We start from the raw sequence: 23,449 nt of genomic DNA, 5'->3' as shown, positions 1-23,449 counted from the left end.
GTGTTTCCCTCCATGCGCTCCGGGCCGGGATCGCCGCGCCTCCCGGCCGGGGCAACACCTCCGCTCCCGAACCGGAGGCCGCGGGGAGGAGCCGGGCGGCCCCCGCGGAGCCGGGCTGGCGGCGGCGGTGCCTCCTGCGCGCCGCTGCGCACCGAGACAACATGGTGGAGGCGTGCGGGGCGGCGGGGAGGCAGCCGGGGCTTGCCCTGCCCCGCGGCTCGCCCGAGGGCGGCCGCCTACTCCCGGCCTTGGGCCGCGGGGTAAATCTGGGGGAGCTGCTCCTCCCGCCGTGCCGGGCTGGGCTGGTGAGCTCCGTGAGCGTCTCTTGCCCCAGAGAAGGTGAACGTGAAAGATTCCGGCAGCGGAGCCCTGCGGCGTGAAAAGCGAACAAAATAACTTTTAAAACTCCTCGCCTAGGCATTTTCAGGTGGGCCACGGCTTAGGCTCGGTACGTTTAATTTCCAGTGGGTCAGACAGAAGCAAAGATGGCCCTCCGGCAGTGCGGGTGCTGCGGCGGGCGGCGGGGAGCGGCACCACGGAACAGACCTGTCGCCAAACACCGAGCCTTTAAAGAACGAGCCTGCAAATTCCGCATCAGCAACTCCGGGGAATTTTACCCTACGGGTTTCCCACTCGTCGCGGTTCCATAAATCAGTGTTTCGTGTTTTAAGAAATAAAAAATCGGGTCTGTGTCAAGGTGGGCTTCATGGAAAAAGGTGATGCAGACTGCAGGAAGGAGCAGAACAGAAAGAACAGAAAAAAATGAACCTAAAGAGACAAAGTTACTGTGGTTTACATGGGTAAATCAGTAATTCTCATTCAGCATTATCTTTTTATTGTTTCCAGCTCTCTAGTAGTCAAATGTACATCTCTCCCTGCTTCATTTTCTTTAAAGGCTGATCATAAAAGAGTAATTGTATCAATCACTAATGATAATCTAATACAGTTCATTCTTAAGAAAAAGAATTGAGTCAGGATGTCCAGTTTATTTTGCAGGCAATGCTGCAGAGTAGAGCAACTTGTATTTTGAATTTCAGATAAAACAAATACATGTATTTTCTTTTAGAGGACCATAGATTCACTTAAACAGTTAACAAAGTACGAAATACACAAAATTGTTCTACATTTGGAGACTCAATACCACAAATTGTTCTCATGCAACCCTCTTAGAGTGGTGGAGTTTTATCATTTCCTGTTCTGACAGAAATCTAACTCACTTTATACATAATTGATTTTTAATTTAAAGAGTAATTGTGAGTTTTACAAATTGACCTTGGCAATTAATTACTTAACAGTTTGCAGACTGGTTAAAGCTCTAGGTCTGCCATGGCTTCACAGCTCCAACTGGGTTTATGGTAATCTTGAGTGAGAGCAAGGTTTGAACTCCAGTATCATTGTGAGGTTTTGTATACATAGGCAAGTGTTGCTGATTGGTTAATTTTACAGCACAATATAACTTGCATATCTGAAAAACATGAGACCTAGTTGTGTTATCATCTTCCTTATGTTTTGAAATGACTCGCTTAAGAAATTTTGCAGCATTGGACTAAAGCTTCATGGTTAGAGACATACTGGCTCTTGCCAGCTGTCGCTGTAATTTGACTTCTGGGTTTCAGGTTTGGTGTTGATGGATGGGATTATATCGTAGTCCTTTCTCACGGCACCTGGCGATGCCTGTGTAGTACCGAAAGGTTTGTTGGGATTCTCAGTTCATCACACCTCTCCTGTTGCTTTCTCCCCTAAAGACCAATATAAGGAATGATTTGGTGGGTTTCTGAAAGGCTGAGCTATTAACTGTGTCCTCTACTTGCTGTCTTACGTGTATGTGTGCTATTGGCTGCCGCAGACAGTACTGGGGCTGCACCAGTGATTGACTCGGTCAGTAGTGGGAGAGACTGTCACGCTTAATTTCAAGCACAGTGTGATTAAAATAGCAGAGCAGTTGGGGAGAAGACGAGCTGGGCAGTCCCATAGCTGAGAGCAAGCTCAGACTCACACCATATGGGCATGAAAGAGTAGATGAGGGCTTGAGTTGGGAGTCTTGGAGGCTAGACATGCTTTCATTGCAGTGGAAAAATTGGCTGCATCTTAAATTGTCCTGCACTTGCCACTGATAGTCTGAGTGTTCCTCAGTCTGCCTTTTATAAGGAAATGTTGAACAGGTGACTTAAAATGATCAAACTGTTGGTGGTTCAGCTTGATTAGTCCTGCACAGGATGGGACTCAAGGTGTCATTGCCACCTTTTACCTGCCAGCCAGGCAGTCTGCAACTTGTCTGCCACATGATACCTGGGTAAAGCTCCCTTACCACAGCCATTCCTGAGTGGGCTCTCAAATGTATTGCAGTGCAGATGGACGGACACCATTTGGTATTCACTTAGGAGATTGAGTGAATCAGCCAAAACTACCACAAGTCTCAGCTGCTAGTCAGGCAAGGCCAGTGCCTGCTTCTAGGAATTTCCCCTCTCTTTTATTCCTTTGTTTTAAATTAATATTTTTGACCTTGCTGGGGAAGGAGGAAGGAGGAGCTGCCCTCGAATGCTTTAGCATGGCTGGAATATAGTATAGGAAGTTAGTGATGCAGGGGTTCATTGCTGACATTTTCTGGACACAGTTTCCCAAATAGCCCTTCAGACAGGCTTAGCATTCACTAACTCCTCATCTGTGTTGCGTGGTTAGTTAATCTTGATGATTTGTGCAAATAGCCTATATCTAGGAAGGCATTCTCCATGTACCATCTTTGAAATATTCATATATTTGAATTATTTTCTAAAGTAAGTAATCGTTTATACTTATACACTCCTTAATGTTTTTGAATAATTTGGAAAAAAACCCAAAAAATATTTGATAGGATCAGGTACATATTTTGCCAAATAAAGTATTTTAGGGTGATATGGGGGAATATGGGGGTGTAAGAGCAGAAAGAAGGAAGAACAGAGGAAGAGAGATGGAGAAAGGCAGACTAAGCTATTTCAAACAATGTTATGGGTTCAGTGGTTTGTAACTGGGCATACAGGACTTGCATCTGAGATACTGAATGAGATGGGCAGATTGATTATCTGAAAAACTTTAACACTACATGCCAAAAGTTAATCTATGGGACACATGGCACTAACCTTGAAAACACTTGGTGGGATTGCTTTCTAACAATTCAGAATAAATAGAAAAACACTATAGTGGTTCATGGGCAAACAATTTTTTTATTTTAAAAGAAATAAAAAATGTTTCTGGACCTAAATTAATTCCCTCCTTTTGAGAAATAACTGAGGTAGTCAAGCCCTCATTCTAGCTATTATTCTTCAAAAGTGTGGAAAACAATGGTATTTTATAGCAGCACCTCTTAAAATTCTTGTGCAAAGTTCCCATTGCTCATTGTACTGTGTGATCACATTACAAAAAAGCAGTTCATCTTGGAATTAGTATTAGTCACTTGCTTACTTTGAAGATCTTGGATCAATATTTTAAGAACACATTATTTAGCAAAATATACATATTTCTTTTTAATCTCAAATATATTTCTTTTGAATCCGAATATTCTAAGCATAAGTCGAATAAGTGGGTGGTTTTTATCATGTTAATTTCTATTTAATATTCCAAAAGCTATTAATAAAATCATTGATGTTTAAAAGTGAAACATCTTCCTTGGATATAATGCAAATTACATGCCAGTATAGTAGTTCAATAAGGAAATGGAGTGCTAAGTCACTGTGTGGTGGATCTGTAATTATTTCCTATTCTGGAGCAAGTATCCTATTTAAGCCTTATGTTAATCTTAAAAATTTTAAGATGTCCCGTTTTGCCTGCAAATGCATCTGCGTCTCCAAATGGCCAAAGGACCTTTGTGTTTGGTGCCTACATCTATTTGTGTATTTAAATACTCTGTTCTCTCTCAAATAGCTCTTCTGTTTGATCTTGCATAACATGTCTAATTATTTATGCATATTATACTTCTAGCAAATATGTGGAGGGTTCTTTTTGAAAGACATTGTTTCAAAGATTGTTTTTGAACTTACTAAAAGTTATGCTTAAAAGCATGTTAGACTTTGAAAAGCCTGTATTCCCAAACCTGTTGCTAATTTACATTTGTGTCACGTCCAGTTACATCAGACACGCTGGATTACATTGTATAATGAAAGCCGTATTGCTGTACTCTAATCTTTATCTCGTTATATCCGATCTCCTTTGAATTGCACACGAGTATTGCTTATGGTTACTTAAAATAACTACTGCTTTTGTTTCAAGGGCAGTGCTATATATGATGAACGCTTAACACTCAACCCTGCTTTGGCAGCAACCTCACATCCTGTGTCTTTGGCTCTTGCATGATTCAGCTGGGAAGCTTGCACACATTCTTTTTTTATTTTTCATTTAAATTTCATATTTGAAAAATCTGAAACCTGTGAAATCATACATGTTCAGACAAAATAATATATTTACTTGTACCACTGTGCTCTTCTAAGAGATTTGGAATGTATGCCTTCCTCACAAAGCAGGTCATGTACTCTTAGGGAGAGTGGAAAAGGACAAAGAGTAGGAGGAAAAGAAGTTTGTGCAGTTAAAGCTGACCTGAACTGGGGTTGGTTTTGACATCACTGCCAGAATCTTTCATAGCCTTTAAGAGACTTCTGACCTCATTGATAGCCAATATAAAGAGGTAATTTCTGCTGACTTTGGAAGACTTGCACATGTACATACTGGCTATAGGTATTTTGTTTTTCTTGAACAGACGACCTAAGGCATTATTGTGGGAGTAATGCTTAATATTATTAGTTGCTGCAGAATTGAAGTTAAAATGGCATTTAGGGAGCACTGGCAGGGGATTCTGCATCAAAATGTCCTATTTTCCAAGGTATCCTGAATTTTTACTGTTGAACACACATGCTGTTGTAGTGCTTTTATACATGATTTCATAAAACAAAGCCAAGTGAAATAGAATTTTAAAAAAATCTTATTCTCCTATCATCAGTAGTTAAACCTTACTTGGGACTCTGTATGGTCTTTTCCTCTGAGCTATCACCTTGCTTAAAGATGAATAAATTCCTCAGGCTGTGTGAGTGCCCTTTATTATACTCTGATGCTTAAGAGATCTTTTCTGCCTTAATGTATGTTTTAAAGACAATTGTTTGTCACAACCCCGAGGATCAGAAAGCCTTCCTTCTTAATTTAGAGATAAATGTGATGAAATTTATTACTTTGGGAATAGTTCCAGGAGCAAAATCATCCCCTCAATCTGTGACATCAAACAAATCCTTAGAATGGAGCTTGGATCAGGATGGGGCTGTTCGTCGCTAGAGGTGGACATCACTGTTGTGCACCATTTAGAGATCTGAGAAAACTGGACATCTGTCAGATATGTGGGCTTGTTTTCTCAGCATGCCCTCTCTATTGTTTTCCTCATGACTTTAATTTTCTCATCACCACTCCTTCAGGTGGAGGCTACAGTCCCCTCAGGTCTACTGTAACTACAACTGTAATTTTTTTTCCTACAGTTTTTCAGCTCTGCCAACATGATCTTAGTTTATGTCTCCTAATAGTTTTCTATAAACCAAGAACATGTTCAGGCAATTTTGCTAGGGAATTATGTATATACTGTTGTGTTCACTGGCATGAGCAAAGAGATAATGACATAGGGACACCAGTGACTTAACCCACCTACAGCCAGAACAGTCTGAATTTTCTGAAATTTCACAATTTAGGAAAATCCAGTGTGATTGCATTAATAAATGAAGAGAGGGCAATGATGCTGGGGAATAGGAAAGGCTAGAGGGCTCTGTTTTCCTGATGTTTAACTGTTACATGTTTATGCATGAATGTTTTTCAGTTTCCACCTCACTTCAGGTAAATACCCTTTGGTTTGCTTATCACTGTCTGCTGTGTTACCTTGAAGCAGCCACAGCCTCTTCCATTCTTCCCCAAGCATCTCTATGGGGGCTGAATGAGGGAGTCATGGAGCCAGCCCAGGTAACAGCTACTCAAGGGGATGCACTTGTAGAGAGCTTGATTCTTAACATCTGAAAAAGACATGAAGAGAAGCCTGGGTTTATTAAAAGCAGAGCTTGTATGATTTCCTTGTTGTTAGTTGTTGCTATTGAGTGTGAGAGTTTTCAGTTGCCTATAACCATCCAGCTTCCACTTTTTCTAGGCAAAGATTGTTCTTGGCAATTGCCTGACTCACTGCTCTGACATTTGTAAGGTGAAAATCTGCTGCTTTCTCATGTTAGAAGGAAGCAACTTTGCCAGCTAAGTTGTAGAGCAGCACTTCTGCTTCCAAACTGGACACAACCATTTGAAATGTCCCAAGTCTCCCCTGCAGATGTCAGGGACATGCATTTTGCAGCAGGTGTTAATAGTACATCCATACCTGATCCAAAGGCAAGTAAGCTTCTGCACAGTCTCACTTCTTATGTAGAGGCTTGGTAGATCTAAGGTGAGTTCTCCAAAAACTCTCCAAGGAGGTTGGAGATGCTCTGTTCCAAGGCTTCAAAGGCTTAGCCAGCACTTCTTTGCAATTAGGTAGGAACACAGAGCTGGATCAAACCTCCCACCATGCAAGAACTATTGTGGGAAAATATTAGCAGCTCTAACCTTCTCTACCCTTAGCTCAAAAAGAAAAAAAAATATACATGAATTAATAAAGAAGGAAAACTACTTTTGAGTTACTCTTCTCTTTGTTCTGCAGGCTTCTGATTTGTCCTGGTGTTCTATCACTGTGTTTCTTGGTCATCTGGCTTGCAGGAGAAAAAAAAGGAGCAGAACAGAACCAAACCTGAGCCTGAAAAAAAGCCTTATGAGTGCTGAAGCTGGTGATGGTACGTCACAGCTGCCCAGAACCTTTTTGTTCATACTCTTCACAAGAAAAAAGAAAAGACTGCTATAAAGGTTCAGAAGAACTAAGTATATGCCATGAATTTAGAATTGCAAGCTATAAAAAAGACAAATTTGTTTAGAAAAGAGAGGTTTTACCAACATATATGCATACAAATTTTGAGTAATTCTAAGAAAGGCAGCTGGGAAATAGTCCTTTCCCCCCGTCTACTTCTTTGAATATGCAAGTAATTGATCCTGTTGTTTCAGATAACTGTAAAACTTCGGAGAGAATGTAAAAATCTTTATTTATTTATTTTTAAAAGTAAAAACATACTCCACTATTTTCGTTTGTTTCATACATTTCATTAAACAGTTTGTTGAAGCCAGATACCATTGTGTGTTGGTATTTCATTTCTCATGGCATAAGTTTTAAGTGATGGGAAAAAAAGATACGTTTTAAATTCTTAAAAGGGACAATGCTAGTTAATAATATGCAGATAAATGTAGCTAAATGAAAGAAGAAAATACCAACTAAAGAAAGTTGTATGACATTAAGGATTACATTAGTAATATGGCTCACATACTGCTTCCTTCTACTTATTTTTCCTTTCACTTTTGGTTAAAGTGAGATTTTCCAAAGCACAAGGATTCCCTACTCCTCTTTCCTTCAAAATGGAGCCTATTGTAAATCAGACTGTGTGTTCAAAATTGCCCCACATTTTTGCTTTTGTTTTCTAATTGGGAAGAAAAACAAAAACACAGAAAGTTCCAAAGTATCTTGGTTTTAAAATGTGGGCTCGGACATCTTTTATGCATCATCATAACAGCAGAAGGGACATTACTGTTCTTGATGGAAAATGGAATCCATTCAGGAACCCGAGATGATGGGGGAAAATGAGGAACCTAAACCATGAAAAACTCATGATGAGTAATGACAAACCATCCTGAAGCCAAACATTTAGATTTGCTTGGACAGTTCAAAACATTTTGGATTATTTTTTTTTTATTTTCCTGAAGGGACATTATATTGTTTTGACACAACCAACTTTTTCCTGTGGAAAAAAAAAATTACAGAAACCACTTTTTTATTAAAAACTGTGAACAGAAAATTCTGGAGCAGATATAGAGCGAAGTAGTCAAGCCAAAACCAAGTGCATTTGGAAATGTCCTCTCAGGAGAATCTTATGACTGCTCCAACCTAGCAATAAGAATTTTATTTCAAGGTAAGTGTATTTCCTAGACAACAAACATAACCTCATGAAATCCATGTAGCATAACTTGGTGTGTTTCAACACCTTTGAAATATGATGTTTGACAGAGTCACTTGAGAACTGTAAAAATTTGAAAGAGCTCTGGTGAAGGCTTGGGCCTTTGACATGAAAAATCACATCTGAGATTTCACAACTGTTTTGCTAGGACTGGGCATTTTAAGAAAAAAGTGAACATTACTTTAAAAAAAAAAGTCTCAGTCCACCAAGCAAAAATTTGTATGTCTAAAAACAAACTTTTAGCTTTAAAAATGTGTAGCTAAATTCATCATTATTTAATGTTTCGAGGCATATTCCTAAATTTGTTTTTAAAAAATGGGCACAAACCTCTTTTTTAAGACAGCAAAGTATTTTCAGGAAAGATAAGGGTTGCCATATTCTTACTGAATTTTTAGGATACAGGTAGTTAGGATAACCTGCCAGGACATTTTATATCCTTGTAGAAGTTGCCATGAGTTGCTGATTTGCTAGAACTGATGGCTATCTCAATGCTTATTTGTCCAGGGAACCCGTGCTTTAAATGTGACAAAGTGTGTGCTGGCTTCTTCCTACATCAGGGCAAGCTTCATCTTGTCAAGAGTGGGTAGGAGACAGAGCCTGTTATTCCCTATTACCCAAGTTAATCACATGCTTTTCTGAGTACAAACAGGTGATTCACCAAGTTTAAGTGCAGCAGTGACCAACAGACCAGCCAGTGTCAAGCACTTTGAATATCTATCACCACTTTTCCAATTGCACCCACATTTGGACCCTGTCTCTTGTGCCAGTCTGAAGTGTCCCATTGGGATAGAAGGCTCTTAGAGATGGGGATTGCAGAGCTTTGGGCAGAACAGGCTTAAGGGCCCAACAAGGAAGGAGAGCAGAGCAACAAACAAAGGCTGATGGGCATTTGAAGATGTTTGTTGGCATCGTGCCTGTTGGCACATGGATCATTTGGTCAGTGAACTTATGTGAACTCTCACCTGGTTCTTGCAGGAGTGTGTAATTTTTTATGTTCTTTCTCTGTGCACTTTTCACAATGAATACTGGTCCTTACAGCAGGTCTGTTAGGGACTTTCATAATAAAAAGTATAGTAAAATAAACAATCTTTGCTAGTCCAGTATGCAAAATGGCCACTGACAACTCTGAGCTTCACCACACCGCAGTGAATTCAGGGTGAGCTATTGAAGGGCCCGTGGTCACTGCGGATTTATCCTGGTGAAATCAATAAATGCTCTATTTGCTTCATGATGTTTCTGAGAATGTCTGGGAAGTCAAATTAAAATGGAAGTGTGGATTTCATAGCTGGGGGCTTTCCCTTGGAATGTTTATGGCTCTTCATTAGCTCAAAGAAAACAAATTATGAATGGATCCCACAGAGGTTTGAAAGGCCACTTTTTAAAATTCAACATCACCTGACAGTGCTGTTTATTGATACAATCAGTTTGTTTCAATATAATTTTTCTCATCTTTCACCACATTTGATGATTTTTTTTCTATAATTGTTTCGTTAGTCATTTCTGTAGGCAGCTTGGCAGCTGTTGCTGCAATCCTTTTATTAAATATGGTCGGCTCTGGATTTAACAAAATGCAACTGCACCCTCTTGTGGAAGCTGCTAAGTAGATTATTTTGGTTTCCTGGTACCACCTGGTTAATTTTTGTCTGAACTAGTCAAAAGAAAACAAATAGCAGAAGTGTACTAAGGCCACACAGCAACAAAGCTTCCTGGAGAACTTCAAAAGAATAAGCTGCAACTTTGGAATGTCTGAACCGGGAAAACTTTTGAAGACAAACTTCTGTGGGGAAGACCTTCAAAGGCACCCTGGGAGACCTTCCTGCCCGTGGCTTTTGTGGGAATCTCTGTCATAATATATTTTTCAAGAGAAACTGTTGGTATGGCTATATGCATAGAAATTGTACATTTACAAGTAAGTCTAAGGACAATAATTAAGTATAAGTATCCAGCACAGACCTGAAAAATAGTTTATATTCTTTCTCTATTTGTACAAATCCATGAATACAGATGTCAATCTCTCTGTATGTGCTAATGGAAATAGTGCATGTTTTTGAAGGCATATACACTTCTGAAGGGAGTAGGTTAGGTTGCACAAAGAAGGTTTAAGTTTGAACTCTTATAAATCCCAACCTATCATCTTTTCCGTGCAACTGCTGCAGACACTTTGGATAAAAGAAGTGCCTTTAAAGTCATGAATGCATTTGTACTCTGATCTATGAGAAGTAGAGGCAGAGGAAGCCAGAACTCCTTTAACTTCTGAAGCATATATATTGGCATATCCACCTCCTACTCTGCATTATAAGGGCTTGCACAGAGTATTGTACAATATTTATCTTAGTTTAAAAAAAGAAAAATAGTTTGCAGGAAATAAATTTTCCTGAAAAAAAAGCCTCAAACTTTTTTTTTGTTGTTTTTTACTGTTAGTAGGGACACAAGGACTTCCTGACTAAAATTAAATGAAGGAAAAATGATTTTTAAAAAATATCCTTCATAGTATCCTTCATAAGCAGAGACACTGACAAAAGAGCAAAAATGGCCCAAAAGTAACAAGGTATTTGTGAAATTATCATTTTCCATGAGTAATTTTAAAATAAATTATATTGAAATTTTTAAATATAGATTCTAATACACGAAGTATTCAAAGGCATTAAAGTCTGAGGTAAGTAGCACTTGTTTTTAGGGGCCACAGCACAGATGCTCTTTCTCAGAGAAAAGAATTTAACCATAATCTGATTTGGTGTCAGTTAGAAAGATGGAAGAATTTGTCTTGCTCTCTGCAAATGGCTAGATAAAAAAAAAACAACACCAGAAACAAGAAAAGAAAGTAACTGTCATACAGTATGTATGTATGTATCCCCTATGTAGAATTTAATGAGGTGAGTTGATTTGAATTTTTATGTCTGAACATGTTCTTGCACTGCCAGCATGTCTCGCTGAGCAGTGAAATAAAACCTATAGACACCTCTGGGCGGGGCAACCCAATTCAAGATGATTGAAAGTTTGAAGCTGAGTTTCAGAAGTCCTGGTCTGATGCTCACATTGTCTTACCTATGACACAACTTCTGCATTTTTGAAGTTCCACAGTGTTTAAAATTTGTATTTCTGCTTGTTTCTCCACTGCACTTTTGCTGTGTGCTTTAAAGGACCTTTGCCATCCTGGAATGGTACACGTTTCTGCAGTCAGTAATATGATACTTTACCCCAGATGAGGGTAAAGCCTCATTTTACTCTCCCTGTTAGGCATCTGCTGCACTTTGTGTATTTCTGGTGGAACAGTGGTAGGTCTGACACTGTGCCAGCTGACCCAGGAGGAGCAGCTGTGGTTGCCGGTCTCCAGAGGGGGTGGCTCACACAGCCTGGCCGACTTTGGTCTCTGTGGGCTATCACAAAGGGGAAGACACTGGCCAAGTACCCTCATGATTGTTAACATTGTAATTTCATTGCATCTTTCTACAGGGCATGGAAGTACACAGAGGTTGGTAGGAAAAAGAATTAACAAGCATCCTCATGTATGAAAAAGCTGCTTTTTGGAGCTCTGTGTGCACACTTCATGCTGCCAAACTCAGAAGGAATCCTCTTAGCACATTTCAACCACAAGAGCTTGCTCCTCCTCTAGAGCAAGTATGGATGTGAAGTTTATGCAGCTGCATCCCCCTTTCAAGTTAATTATATCACTCTGAGCACTTCAGCAATGATCCCACACTGCAGTGTCTTGCACTTGAACCAGCCTGCCTGTTTCCCTGGGTGCCTGCCACAGAGGTTACTTCCCTGCTGAAATCCTGGCACATCACCTAGTGCTCTGTAATCCAAGTTTCTTTCAAGCTCACCTACCCAGAATTCACCACTGTAGCCATGCCTCATGTCTCTACATGACTCCAGCTGATTTCCCAGTCTCTCTTGGGGAAAGGAGTATATTCAGCCTCATTTAAAAAGAAACCCATTGCTGAAAACCACGGATCTACAACCTATATTACAAAGTACTGCCTAAAACAGTTCCTGCATGGCTAGTAAATAATAAAAAGCCATTTCCAACTCCTAGTATTGATCCCCCACTTTATACTCCTAAGCATCTGTAACAGATACAGCCCCACATCCCTGGCACTGGCCCCTTATCCCACACTTTAAGTATACTGAAAATAGGGTTGATAACAGAGATGTCTTAGCTGTTGCTGAGCAGTGCTTAAATCAGAGTCCAGGCATTTTCTGCTCCTCACACCCCACCAGTGAGCAGGCTGGGGGTGCACAGGGAGCTGGGAGAGGACACAGCCGGTACAGGTGACCCCACTTATCCAGAGGAATATTCCATATCATGTGGCATCATGCTCAGCATATAGAGCTGGGGGAAGAAGAAGAAGGAAGCAGGGGAACATTCAGAGTGACAGAGTTTGTGTTCCCAAGTCACTGTAAAGTGGGATAGAGCCTGGCTTTCTTGGAGTTGGCTGGACACCTCCCTACCCATGGGGAATGGTGAATGATTTGCTTTGCTTGTGTGCAAAACTTTTGCTTTACCTCTGAAACTGTCTTTTTTCTCAACCTATGAGTTTTCTCACTTTTACTCTTCCAATTCTCTCCCCCAGCCCGCTGGGGGGAGGTGAGGGAGAAGCTGCATGGAACTTAGTTGCCATCTGGTGTTCAACCACCACATCCAGTTAAGATGGTGCTCCAAGTATTAGGCTTTGAAAATCTCAACAATCAGCAAAATCCCCCCTCAGCTCATTTCTTCTGAAAACTAACTTGAATATTAAACATTCTCTGCTAGATGCAGCCTACAAAATCTTGCAGGCATCACTCATTCCTCACAGAAGAAGCTCTTACCTAACACCATGCACTTTGCAGGGACTAGGAATGTAAGTTCTTCATTAGTCTCAGTATTGCTGGTGAATTTTAGCTCTAATTGTAATCATGCCTTGCATCACGGACCCAAAATCACCCACTCCTTACACCTAAACAATCTCCTTTCCTACAGTAACCTCAGCCCTTCTCCACATGCATGCTGAAGGATATTGTTGAATTTCTTCATTCCTTGCTGTCACAGAAATGGGATGTGGCTGCAGGTGGTAGGGATGAACTGAGAAGGGTCAGTTCTGAGCCTAGTCTTAGGATTGGGGTAAAGATTAGTGTTTTCCAAAAGAAAACTTGGAAAATTTGTATTTATTGTGCATTCCTACAAGAACATTAAAGTTAGAATGGGGACTAAGGCTGGTAGGGGACAATTCAGGGTAACTGGGCAGGACAGGATATGGGTTCTTTCAGTGAAAGCTGGAGCTGCAGCTAGAGGTTCAGATGGGAAAGGCTGATCCAGAGAGGTAGCAGGGGTGATGCTAGTCACAACTACAGATTAAACTCTGAGTTCTGGTTAAAACTAGGGTTAGAGTTTCACCCTAATCCAGGGTTTAAGAGGCCTGAAGAGCCAAATGACTGCTGGATTGAAGAGATGTGTTGAGTCAGGCTGCAGATGACCCTGGTAGGGAAAATTAACTCACTGTTTGGGCTGGTGATGGAGAAGATTGGTATATGTCAGCTCTGTGGTTGGGTTAACGTTAAAGTTTGGTTCACAAGAATCTGAAGAATTCAGGAAAATGGAGGAACTTCTAAAAGGATTATGGTTTAGTTTCTTGATGAACCTGGTAGATGCTAAGATGAGGGAAGTATTAGACTAGTTCAAGATTGTTTTGGTTAGTGCTTGCTTCTGGCAATGTTGACTCTTTCAGAGGAGGCAAGGGCCTCCTAATGAAAGTTCAGCTATTGTATTTTTGGGGAAGAACAGGATAGATTAAATTGGACAAGGCCAATTTTGATTACTTTAGAGCTAGTGCTGAGTAAATATTGTTTGACTCCACCGATAAATGACACTTGAGAGTTCAAAGGTTTTACTCAGGTGTCAGGTATGCTGGCTAAGACCAGCAAGAAAACAAACACACCTATATAAAAAGTGTGTGTACAAATCAAACATTAACTGGTGTTCTCAGTGTCCCATGCAGGAAATACACACACACACACACACATATGTGATAAAATGTATGGGCTATAAGAAAACTGAGGAATTGAGGTATCACTGTGAGAAGGTTTCAGAAAAACAGAATACTTCAGCTCAAGGCCTAGTTATCGATTTTATCAGAGACAGTGGCTATCACTCAAATTCTCATTAAGCCCAGTAGTTACCATCATAGAACTCAGACAATAGTAATTCCAATTTATTTATACCTTTTCCACAGTTAATTTTAAAGTAAACCATTCACCCATTTTTCTAAGTATTTTTAGTTACATCTCTTTGTAACAATCACAGAATCACAGAATATTCTGAGTTGGAAGGAACCCACAAGGATCATCTAGTCCAATGAGTGAATGGCCCATATGGGGATCAATTATGTGACCTTGGTGTTATCAGCACCATGCTCTAATCAACTGAGCTCATCTCAGATTATTCATCATGGATAAGGAACAGCATACATAAATAATAAATTGCATAATGCACATTGCATAGAGGAATGCAGTAGCCTGTGCACTCATACAACAAATTTTGTGGCTAGCTTGGTTTAGTGTTTATAGAAAACCATAGTGTTCTTCAAAACAGTTGAATCAATATTTTAAGAATAGAAATTTACAAAAGTGCTCAGAGTGATCTTTCATACTAGAATATTTAATAATACACTTTGGAGGTATTTATTCAATTTCACATGAAAACCACAAGCCAGTATTATACCTCGGAACCACCTCTAGAATCATGTAGATATCTTATAAAACCTTATTCAAAAGCCAGGAGGATTTTCCACTTGTCTTTTTATGGACTATATTTATCAAGAGGTAAATCCTTCAGCCTGTAAAGCAGTCTCACTGACCTCAGTGGAGCTGCTCATGAGACAAAACGCTGTTGGGAAGAGACCACCCTTTAATAAAAATGAACATGGCAAAAGTACTGAGGTTGTTACACCCTTCTCATTGCAACAGACACTTTTGCCTTCAACTACACCAATACATGTATCACATGTGCTTGTTCTAAAAGAGGTAAATAGCAGACAAGTGCATGAAATGGGTGGGGCTTTTGGCATCTTAAAATGTGGAGTTAAAGCCAATTGCTGGGATGGATGCTCTAATACTGGGTTCCAGGGCCTAGAAAGAAGAGGAACAAGTTAGCCTCCTGTCTGTCTGTAGTGGCTCTAGTTTTAAACACAGCCTTTGGGAGTTACACTGCAGGCCATCATTCTCAACATCTGCTTGTTCCTTAAGGCTTCTTTCTTGCAGAGCTTGCTGCTTGAGGAAGTACCATGATAACCACCCTGACACTGACTTCAGGTGGGAAATCTGATTCAGAAGTCTATGCAGGTCTGTTGGTCTACTACACCACTGGTAATCCCAAGAACAGGGTTTCCTCCATTTCTATGATTTGCCTAAGTCATGGGAGTTCTCCTGTCAGTCTGAATAAAGCAATTAATATTACTTAATTTTGTTTTGCATGCTTTTGTGCCTTACAAGTTGCAATTAGAAATTGCAAATTAAATTACATACTTACAAGAGTGTATCATTTAATATGACAGATACTTTCAATTATAAGCACTTGTTTCAGTATGAGTTTCTTCCAGCAAATGGTAATTGATGAGGGCAAAAATATTTGTTAGGAGATTTCTAAAGATTTGTCTAGTGTATTTTAAAAATTCCCCCAATTTCAGGCTGAAAAAATATTGACAGTGGAAATGTCAGGTGGTTTGGGTTTTTGTTTTTTTTTTAACAGTGTGCTGAATTTCGAAATACATGACAGTTTCCCCTCCGTTCCTTTTTAATGGAAAGTTTTAGAAATATATACCCTCAAGCATCCTGACTAGCTCTAACTTCAAAGTGGAAAATCCAGTTACATTACATGTTACAAGCAATTGCATCCCTAAAAGGACAACCAAAACTAGAAGCAGAGCAGTGCAAGGGCAAGTCTGCTCTTTAGTGTGACATTAGAGTATGGATAAAGAAATTCATTAACCAAAACATGCCGCGGGCCTGCCTGGAAATGATGGGAGTCAATGACTGCAGGCTGCGCACGGTGCTGCTCCACTGTGGACTGAGACAATAACCAATATTGGACAAGGCTAGAAAGGAAGTCTGCGAAAAGTAGAGCCTGATATTTGTTGCGTTTGCCCAAACAAATTAATTATGGTTCTTCAAGGTTCTGTCGTGGAAATAATGCAGTTCAAGGAGGCTTGAAGCTCGTTTCTGTGCATGTGTATTTCACAGCCATTTCTCAGCGCTTTGTCAGTCTATTGGTCTTTCCTTTAAACATGGGGTGCTTATAAACTGTGAATGTTTACAAGTTGCTCCAGTTAATCTGTTGCTTCAAGGAGAAGTTTAATCAGATTTTCCTTCTCTTTTCAAAGCTGATAATTTTCTTCTGGGATGGGAGATCTCTTCTCTCGGGCGGGAGACGGGACGTGCATCGTGAAGCTCCTCTCAGGCGTTTCCTGGAGGCTGCTCGCTTTTTTCTGTACGGGTGCACGTCCTTGGCCTGTCTGCCCGCCTTTCGCTGTTTCCATGGATTACAGGAGACATCTTGTGGTCATGAAGCAAAATCACGGAGCATGCAGAGCCAAGTCTGCGAGGGCTGAGTAGTGATAGACTCGCACTGTCTCCCCAGTTTAGTTTAGTTTTCCTTTCACTGACGGGGAATAAGGGAAGTAGGAGTCATCCATCTGTCTGCCTGTTGAACTAGGGCAGCCTGGCTGAGCTAGGACAGAAGGAAGATTTGAGGCCGTGGAGGTGACATGTGGGACATTGCCAGCCTTGTATGCGAGTGGCCTATGAAATCTGCTGCAGCTGGCTCAGGCAGATGCTTCTTAGCTGACACCTTGCTTGCAGCCACCTCTCTCCAGGAAGGAACGCTAATGCAGTTTGCAGCAGAGCATGGGAAATGAACCAGAGCACATCCGTATTTAACTTCAGCACAATAATATTTCTGTGACACTCTGGAAATGGACATAAATTTAGCCAGTCACCTAAAAAAACTCACTTGTGACAGTCTGGAATTAGGATGCTGTCAGCATTCTTACCAGATCAATGCAGAGGGAGAGTTCCATTGATGAGCCTGTTATTTGAAGGCGTCTCTTCAGAAAAAAAATAGTATAAAGAAATGCAAGAAGGAAAATAAGAACATGACAGGAAGCAGAAAAGAAGGCTAGATGTTTTTATGATTAGTAACCTGCCTGTAATTAGGCACCTGTCTCTGATGATAATTACAATTATTGGGCAATTATGTCACAGCATTTCTCAGATGTCCTGGACTTTTACTTTGTGGTTGGTGTCATGCCCATGCATTTGGAAAATGACAATATGTGCCTCAAAGAGAGCATCAGCTATGAGACAAGCTAGAGCAGATGAAGGAGAAAAATAAGTGGATTGTGAAAGGGTGATGGAAGACATGATACCTACCAGTAATAAAAGGATGGGCACAGTTCTAAGCTTACCACCATACCACACTGTGGTATTAAAAACCTTGTGAGAGAGTGGAGAAATAATGAGTATCCATGCTACATGAGCTGGGGACAACATCAGCAGCAAAAGTTAACTCCTAGAAACTAACTTAGAAATCATTCAGAAGAAGTTGTGTCAGGCCAAGCAATCTGGTATTGAGACCATATAATCATTTGTCCCCAAGCTGCTGTTATCCATGGTGAGGAAATGATTCTTGCAAGTGTGCAGTGAAAAAGAACATGATCTTCCAGACCCCGTGGAGTCACAGTTTATTAGCAGAGACTTGCAGAAGACCGAAATTCTCTTTGGCAAAAGACTGCCCACTCATCCTCATTAGCTATGGCACCAATAACTCCACAAGTTCTATGCAGAAGTATATTTCATAAAGAATTAGTGTTGGGTCGACCTGGATACTTCGTTTTGAGATGTGGAAATTTAATATTTTATGATAAAATATAAAATTAAATTAACAGTCCTTTTGGGGAAGAGAAAAAATCACTTCAGAATTTTTCTACAAATGACAAAAGAACATTGTGCATAATTTTCACAACTCCTCTCCCTTTCTTTTCTCCTTTGTTGAATTAAATTACTGAGAAACTTATTCTATTTTGCAAATGCATCAATGATAAGGAAAGTGAATTCTATGTTCTGACATTGTTTTCTCAACAAGGTCAATTAACCAGTTCATTTGTCTTTCAGAGGTAAATTTTGTCCCCTTCCCTGAAAATTTTGTACAATTAGTGCTTGGCCCAGCTCTAACAGCTCTGCAGACACTGCCTCAAAAAAGAGCAGCACTTCTGCAACCAAATGCCAGCTACAACTGTGGGGTCCAGTGCAACTTGAGCAAGATGTCCTCTTGGAGCAAGCCTGGAAAAATGGCACAAACCTTCTGATCTCCTTGGAGCTTGCAGTGGCCCTTTGTGCAGTGTACTCCTACCCTAATTTAAATCATAGAATCACAGAACCATGGAACAGCCCAGGTTGGAAGGGACCTCAAAAGTTCATCTGATCCAAGTTTTCTTGGGAAAGGGAGCCTCAATGAGATTGTCTAGCAACCTGATGGGTCTCAAACTGAAAACCTTCTGTGATGGGGATCATTTTCCTGGCAAGGTTGTTCCACTGAATTATTTATTATTCTCACTGTAAAAAATTTCTTTCTTAAATCAAGATGAAATGTCTCCTAATACAACTTGTACCCACTGCCTCTTGTCTTTTCCATGTGTCTCCTTGTGAAGAAGGATCCTCTCTCCTCCTTGTATCTGCTCTCTAGGTACTGGAATACCGTGATGAGATCTCCATAAGTCTTCTCTTCTGCATGGATGAAAGATCCTACTCCTTCAGCCTTTCCTCATGGGGCAGGTTCTCTAGCCCTTTGATCATCTTTGCAGCCTTCGTTTGAACCCTCTCCAGTCTGCTTCTGTCTTTCATGAAGTGTAGTAACCAGAATTGGACACAGCAGTTCAGATGCAACCTGACCAGCCCTGAGTGGAATGGTCACATCTCCATCCCTGCCAGTAATGCCCCTGTGGCTGCAGCCCAGGGTCCAGTTTGACTTTGTTGCTGCAGCCATGCTCTGCTGACTCATGTTCAGCTTTTGATGTGTTCCTGGACCCTTCAGCAAGGCTTCTCCTCAGCCACTCAGATCCTAAGCTGTACTGGGCTCTTTAGTAATTTTAAATCTCTGCTGCATTTGCCTTTGTTGGCTGCTGAAATATCTGGGAATGGTTGGCATAAGAGAAAGACCTGCACAAATCCATAATCTGTGTTTTCTGAAATGCTCCTTGTGCTAGGGTCTCTAGGAGAGGACAAGATAGGGCCTGAGGGGTTTTCACTAGTTTCATTCTGTGTGCCTCTTGGCCATGATTTTCTTTCTAGCCTGCACTGACATTGAAATGGATGGTCTAATACATCTGAAAAATGTTATTGAACCCTCATCCTTACCTGCACAGCAGTGGGTAGATTCACATCAACTCTGGGCTTTCCAAGTATTCTATATAAATTGCAGGTGGGGAATTCTCAGAGAAGCCTCCAGGGTATCAGACTGGTCAGCATAGAGCAGGCACCATACATTGCTCTGATGTAAAAACTGAGATGCAGTTCTTTGCCATTTGCATAACTGGCTACTCTAGAACTAACATTTTAATCTACAATATTGAATGAATTTTGCTTATAAACAGGTATTGCTGACACAGTACTATCTGAGAATGCTAAACCTGATCAAACAATTAATTTATCTCTTCCTCTTGCCTGATAAGGTGAGTGTAGCCACTTGGACATACCACACTGGTATTTCACATCTGCCTCACTTGCAGAGCTGTAGTGTAAGTTAAACCTGCTTGGCAATAAGTTCTGAGCATGTTTGTCCTCAGGCTCCTGGAGGTACTCTTTTGCAGTACCCAGTCTCCAAACTTCATTGTGGACTCTGGTTATGTTTGAGGGACAAGTCAGTAATGTTAATATGTAAATGAAGCACATAGCTGTCATCCACAGAGTGCAATTTCACAGCAAAGGAATGAAGTAGGTGGTAGTTCTCACTTATTAAGTGTTTAACTTTGAAATTCTAGTCACATTTGAAGTAAGATTTCAGTAGGGAGGTGGGGACAGGGAGGGGACACAAACCTGAAAGTCCAGCCTGGAATAGACAGTTGATTTGGCACAACGTCTAATTAAGCTGTGAAACTCATTTCACGTAGCTGATGCAAGTCAAAGGTATAAAACTGTTCAAAATGCAATTAGACACATTCATAAGGAAAAGTCAAACAAGGACAGAACATCAGAATGAGGATGCACTTAATACCTCAATAATTCCTTGAGCCACAAACAACTAGAATCTGTAAGTTTTGGGGGAAAAGTGTCAATGTAGGCATGTGGTGTTCTTGTGGTCTTTCCTAAGCATCTGTTAGCAGCTGCTATTGGAGGTAGGCAAGCAGTTTTGATGGACCACTGGTCTGACACAATTAAACAGTTTTGATGCTTTTACATCTCCAGCTCTGCTCACTACAACTCTTAGGTCCTGCAGTCCCAGAGGCTTCCTTTTGGATGTACTGCATTGCAAAAAGACACCTCAAATGTGGGGCTGAGTGCTTTTTCATACAAGTATTCTAAGCAGAATAGTTTTCATAAAAGAAAAAAACAAAGATCCACAGAAATTTATAGTATCTATAAGGTCTTGTGAATTTCCTCCTGTGTCTGTCCAAGCAAATGTCAGAGTGCTCGGAGCAGGGTATCAAACCTACATCTCAGCAAACTGTTATTAACGTCTGCTATTGTTTCTGCAATAAATTCCTCTCACCAAAACCTTGGCTTAGATTAGGGGAAAACCTGGATTTTGTCAGCTGCCATTTTCAGTTGATGATTCTTTAAACACTTTAATTAGAAACACACCTGATAGTTCCTTTCAAACACATGGTGAGCAGCTGTCACATAAGCACAGTAAAATTTCTGCACAGCAGTTTTCTCACAAGAGATCCGTGGCTAATATAGCAAAAATACTGCTAAAACTGTGGGCCTCGGGCCATGTAGATTGTACTAATGCTGGTGGAAATTAGTTTTATGGGCTTATGTCTAATAATACCAACAAAAGAGTGAATCCAAAAATGGGATAAATGCTAAATACAAACTCTGCAAAGTAACAGCAATATGGTATGTGTTATGTGTGCATGGAAATGAAGCCAGCTGATTATTGGTATTGTGTCTCAAAAAGAGACTATTGAGGGACTAATTTCTGGTAATATTAATCATATCTTAATCACAGATCAATTGCTGTTTTCAGGAACTGCATGCCACATGACATAAAAGCGTTCCCAAAGGAAACCTATTCTTCTCTAACCAAATGTCATTATCTAAAAGTGGATAAAGATTATTTGCATAGGGAATGTGAAGAAGATATTTTTCAGCTATTATAATGCTTCTGGGATTAGCACTTTTAGAAGAGATGATTCCTTCTTCCTTTTAGTTTTCTTTTAAAATGGAAGAATAAGTCAAATTCTCATTCTGGATTTTATTTTGTTTTTATTTTCCTGAAGGCTGGCAAAACCTCCTGCTTTCCACAATTTTGTTTTAATGCAAAGGTATCAAAGACAATCTTTTTTTTAGGAGTGGCAGGAGCAAAACATGGTTTTGTTCCTTTTTTTCTTCCTATTTTTTGGACTATGAGAGGCTCATGCTGCAAAAGACATGTGGTTAAATGCTATGTAAGAAATATGGATAAAATACTGTTCTTAAATCTATAGTGCAAAAATTCCTTGCTCTTAGCAGTAGTAGAAATAGGAATCATAGAAATCTAATGTTAAAGACTGCAATAAGTATTCTAATCTAATTTTTTGCTGAAAGGCATCAGGTATATCTAGGCCACTGGCAAAGATGTTTGTCAAATAACTCATGAATGCCTTGAACGAAGGAGATTTGGCAGTTTGGAAGAGACTTTAAAAGCCATCTAGTTCCAAACCCCTGCCATGGCCAGGGCTGTCCTCCAATAGACCAGGTAGCTCAGAGCCCCATCTAACTTGGCCCTGAACACTTCCAGGGATGGGGCATCCTCATTTTCTCTGGGCAACTTGTTCCAGTGCCTCACCACCCTCACAGTAAAGAATCCCTTCCTAATATCTAATAATAAACATAACGCTTTTCAGTTTAAAGCCATTCTCCCTTTTTGTGTCACTGCATGGCCTTGCAAAAAGTCCCTCCCCAGCTCTCTTGTAGTCCCTGCTGAAAGGCCACAATAAGGTCTCTCCAGAGCCTTCTCTTCTCCAAGCAGAACAAGTCCAATTCTCTCAGACTTTCCTCATGGGAGAGGTGTTCCATCCTTTTCAATAAAGTCAGAAAAAAGGCCCTGCAGTCACCTCACATTAACACATTGACACTGCCCTGGTGCCACCAGCACCATGAAGGGTTTTCCAGCTAGGACACACTTCAGCCCTTGCAGAAGCACTTGCTGGGATCAGAGAAACTAAACTCTCTGAACTCCATCGCTGCTTCTCACTCCTGGTGCGGCTTCAAGATCCCTGTGCTTTTAAATCAAACAGGTTATTCAAGAAGACTTGCAAAAAAAGTCCAGGAAAAGCTCAAAATTAACTTGTTCAGGAGGATCTGAAAGGGTGGAAGAAGCAGGACTGGACTTGGAGGGGCTCCAGCTGCAGCAGATGTTGTGCTGCTGCTGGGGCACACTGTTGAAGTGACAGCACAGGGATGCCTCAAAAGCATATATCTAGAGTTGTATTGCAGCTTTCTTCAGGGAAAACTGTTGGAAAATCCAGTGGCATTTTTGCGTGTTGGAAAATCCAGCTCATCTGACTGGAGCTGTAAAATTTATCTCCCATCCCATCAGGGCACCTCCAGGGCTGGGAGCTGGTGGCTCCCTGGGGACCATGAGAGCTCCCTGCTGGGTCTGTCAGGGCAGGTTCTGGCAGCTGGGGCTCATCCCACAGCACAGCCAGGAGCATTAGGCACCTCCCTGGGGACAGGCCAAGGTGTGGACCTGTGGGTTGAAGCAGGGCAGTGGGAAGCTGGAGATGGCCCTGCTCTGGTTTTGGGACAGGGGGCTGATGGCCACGGCAAGCTGACATGAAGTTCTGGGCTGTGGGCAGGGTAGGGGGAGCCCTGGAGGGATGGAGAGGGACAAGCAGGGCTGGCAGTGCCTCAGGGCTATGACACTGCCTGAATTTTGAAGCTTGTCCTCCTCTCCATCCTTCTCAACCAGTTGCACTTAAGGCACAAATATCTGGTGGATATGAGGTGCTGATAAGTCTTTTTAGAGTAACCAGTTTGATACTATCCTTTGGCACGAGTGCTGTGACTAGTGCACTCCTTTTATCTGTGTTTTGCAAGGCAGAGTTGGTTTCCATAGAGCAGAAACCTGGTCCTTCTCTGTGCAGAGTTATCAATGAATCAATCCAACTATGAAAAACATGAGGGTCAAAAGTTCTTTC

At 40.9% G+C, this 23,449-nt stretch overlaps 1 long non-coding RNA gene across 1 annotated transcript; it reads left to right on the top strand.

The window, feature by feature from the left end:
• The first annotated feature begins 220 nt into the window (after positions 1-220).
• Positions 221-7,195, top strand: LOC148225401 (uncharacterized). Its single transcript, XR_015806996.1, has 2 exons — positions 221-5,961; positions 6,680-7,195. It is a non-coding gene; the product is annotated as an uncharacterized LOC148225401 (long non-coding RNA).
• Positions 7,196-23,449: the final 16,254 nt, after the last annotated feature.

Source organism: Sturnus vulgaris, chromosome 1, assembly GCF_052056855.1.
Source record: "Sturnus vulgaris isolate bStuVul1 chromosome 1, bStuVul1.hap1, whole genome shotgun sequence".
In the NCBI taxonomy this organism is placed as follows: domain Eukaryota; kingdom Metazoa; phylum Chordata; class Aves; order Passeriformes; family Sturnidae; genus Sturnus; species Sturnus vulgaris.
The sequence above is the reverse complement of the archived record's forward strand: the minus strand, read 5'-3'. Positions and strand labels throughout refer to the sequence as shown.